The sequence below is a fragment of the Pelophylax lessonae genome, assembly GCF_965119305.1.
Source record: "Pelophylax lessonae genome assembly, chromosome: 10".
Lineage (NCBI taxonomy): Eukaryota > Metazoa > Chordata > Amphibia > Anura > Ranidae > Pelophylax > Pelophylax lessonae.
This window is the reverse complement of record NC_138777.1, coordinates 54,562,127-54,566,611: the sequence shown is the minus strand read 5'-3', so window position 1 is coordinate 54,566,611 and position 4,485 is coordinate 54,562,127.

Sequence of the window (4,485 nt, the reverse complement as noted above, 5' to 3'; positions counted from 1 at the left end):
TCCCCAAGGAACTCCCATGATTTACAGGGATTTCCTCTCACTTCCTGTTTGGCTATGGAACAGGAAGTGAAGGGAAATATCCGGAAATATCCGGAATGGGACACAGATGGTGAAAAAAAATCTGACCAGGTTATAACCCTCTCTAAAGCTTGATACACACAATCCAACTTTTGTGGTTAGATTTCCTTCATGACACATCTGAATTGTAAACTTATTGTCCAATGAGTGATTTTGTTTCCGACTCATTTTGAAGTATTGCAAAAAATGTCACTTTGTAACCAATGGGATTGATAATTGGGACTCTGTATTTTTACATTTCCACAGTAAGATCCTACCATATGGTAAATGTTATGGGGGGAGGGGGGGTGAGATCTCTGTGTAATGATTATTTTATAGATTACATTCTGCTATATATTGTGTATTCTAGTTTTTCTCCTGAATATCCAACCAAAAAAAATTGTCTGATAGTATGAGCACTGATATGGAACTGTCTGATAGTATGAGCACTGATATAGGACTGTCTGATTGTATGAGCACTGATATGGGACTGTCTGATACTATGAGCACTGATATGGAACTGTCTGATAGTATGAGCACTGATATGGACCTATCTGATAGTATGAGCACTGATATGGAACTGTCTGATACTTTGAGCACTGATATGGAACTGTCTGATAGTATGAGCACTGATATGGAACTGTCTGATAGTATGAGCACTGATATGGAACTGTCTGATAGTATGAGCACTGATATGGAAATGTCTGATAGCACGAGAACTGATATGGAACTGTCTGATAGTATGAGCACTGATATGGGACTGTCTGATAGTATGAGCACTGACATGGAACTGTCTGATAGTATGAGCACTGATATGGAACTGTCTGATAGTATGAGCACTGATATGGACCTATCTGATAGTATGAGCACTGATATGGAACTGTCTGATACTATGAGCACTGATATGGAACTGTCTGATACTATGAGCACTGATATGGAACTGTCTGATAGTATGAGCACTGATATGGAACTGTCTGATACTATGAGCACTGATATGGAACTGTCTGATAGTATGAGCACTGATATGGACCTATCTGATAGTATGTTCACTGATATGGAACTGTCTGATAGTATGAGCACTGATATGGAACTGTCTGATAGTATGAGCACTGATATGGAACTGTCTGATAGTATGAGCACTGATATGGAACTGTCTGATAGTATGAGCACTGATATGGACCTATCTGATAGTATGTTCACTGATATGGAACTGTCTGATAGTATGAGCACTGATATGGAACTGTCTTATAGTATGAGAACTGATATGGAACTGTCTGATAGTATGAGCACTGATATGGGACTGTCTGATAGTATGAGCACTGATATGGGACTGTCTGATAGTATGAGCACTGACATGGAACTGTCTGATAGTATGAGCACTGATATGGACCTATCTGATAGTATGAGCACTGATATGGAACTGTCTGATAGTATGAGCACTGACATGGAACTGTCTGATAGTATGAGCACTGATATGGAACTGTCTGATACTATGAGCACTGATATGGAACTGTCTGATAGTATGAGCACTGATATGGAACTGTCTGATACTATGAGCACTGATATGGAACTGTCTGATAGTATGAGCACTGACATGGAACTATCTGATAGTATGAGCACTGATATGGAACTGTCTGATAGTATGAGAACTGATATGGAACTGTCTGATAGTATGAGCACTGATATGGAACTGTCTGATAGTATGATCACTGATATGGAACTGTCTGATAGTATGAGCACTGATATGGAACTGTCTGATAGCACGAGAACTGATATGGAACTGTCTGATAGTATGAGCACTGATATGGAACTGTCTGATAGTATGAGAACTGATATGGAACTGTCTGATAGTATGAGCACTGATATGGAACTGTCTGATACTATGAGCACTGATATGGAACTGTCTGATAGTATGAGCACTGATATGGAACTGTCTGATACTATGAGCACTGATATGGAACTGTCTGATAGTATGAGCACTGACATGGAACTATCTGATAGTATGAGCACTGATATGGAACTGTCTGATAGTATGATCACTGATATGGAACTGTCTGATAGTATGAGCACTGATATGGAACTGTCTGATAGTATGATCACTGATATGGGACTGTCTGATAGTATGAGCACTGACATGGAACTGTCTGATAGTATGAGCACTGATATGGAACTGTCTGATAGTATGAGCACTGATATGGACCTATCTGATAGTATGATCACTGATATGGGACTGTCTGATAGTATGAGCACTGATATGGAACTGTCTGATAGTATGAGCACTGACATGGAACTGTCTGATAGTATGAGCACTGATATGGAACTGTCTGATAGTATGAGCACTGATATGGAACTGTCTGATAGTATGATCACTGATATGGAACTGTCTGATAGTATGAGCACTGACATGGAACTGTCTGATAGTATGATCACTGATATGGGACTGTCTGATAGTATGAGCACTGATATGGAACTGTCTGATAGTATGAGCACTGACATGGAACTGTCTGATAGTATGAGCACTGACATGGAACTGTCTGATAGTATGAGCACTGATATGGAACTGTCTGATAGTATGAGCACTGATATGGAACTGTCTGATACTATGAGCAATGATATGGAACTGTCTGATAGTATGAGCACTGATATGGAACTGTCTGATACTATGAGCACTGATATGGAACTGTCTGATAGTATGAGCACTGACATGGAACTATCTGATAGTATGAGCACTGATATGGAACTGTCTGATAGTATGATCACTGATATGGAACTGTCTGATAGTATGAGCACTGATATGGAACTGTCTGATAGTATGATCACTGATATGGGACTGTCTGATAGTATGAGCACTGACATGGAACTGTCTGATAGTATGAGCACTGATATGGAACTGTCTGATAGTATGAGCACTGATATGGACCTATCTGATAGTATGATCACTGATATGGGACTGTCTGATAGTATGAGCACTGATATGGAACTGTCTGATAGTATGAGCACTGACATGGAACTGTCTGATAGTATGAGCACTGATATGGAACTGTCTGATAGTATGAGCACTGATATGGAACTGTCTGATAGTATGATCACTGATATGGAACTGTCTGATAGTATGAGCACTGACATGGAACTGTCTGATAGTATGATCACTGATATGGGACTATCTGATAGTATGAGCACTGATATGGAACTGTCTGATAGTATGAGCACTGACATGGAACTGTCTGATAGTATGAGCACTGACATGGAACTGTCTGATAGTATGATCACTGATATGGAACTGTCTGATAGTATGAGCACTGATATGGAACTGTCTGATACTATGAGCACTGATATGGAACTGTCTGATAGTATGAGCACTGATATGGAACTGTCTGATACTATGAGCACTGATATGGAACTGTCTGATAGTATGAGCACTGACATGGAACTATCTGATAGTATGAGCACTGATATGGAACTGTCTGATAGTATGATCACTGATATGGAACTGTCTGATAGTATGAGCACTGATATGGAACTGTCTGATAGTATGAGCACTGATATGGAACTGTCTGATAGTATGAGCACTGACATGGAACTGTCTGATAGTATGAGCACTGATATGGAACTGTCTGATAGTATGAGCACTGATATGGACCTATCTGATAGTATGATCACTGATATGGGACTGTCTGATAGTATGAGCACTGACATGGAACTGTCTGATAGTATGAGCACTGACATGGAACTGTCTGATAGTATGAGCACTGATATGGAACTGTCTGATAGTATGAGCACTGATATGGAACTGTCTGATAGTATGATCACTAATATGGAACTGTCTGATAGTATGAGCACTGACATGGAACTGTCTGATAGTATGATCACTGATATGGGACTGTCTGATAGTATGAGCACTGATATGGAACTGTCTGATAGTATGAGCACTGACATGGAACTGTCTGATAGTATGAGCACTGACATGGAACTGTCTGATAGTATGAGCACTGATATGGAACTGTCTGATACTATGAGCACTGATATGGGACTGTCTGATAGTATGAGCACTGACATGGAACTGTCTGATAGTATGAGCACTGATATGGAACTGTCTGATAGTATGAGCACTGATATGGACCTATCTGATAGTATGATCACTGATATGGGACTGTCTGATAGTATGAGCACTGATATGGAACTGTCTGATAGTATGAGCACTGACATGGAACTGTCTGATAGTATGAGCACTGATATGGAACTGTCTGATACTATGAGCACTGATTTGGAACTGTCTGATAGTATGAGCACTGATATGGAACTGTCTGATAGTATGAGCACTGATATGGAACTGTCTGATACTATGAGCACTGATTTGGAACTGTCTGATAGTATGAGCACTGATATGGGACTGTCTGATAGTATGAGCACTGATATGGAACTGTCTGA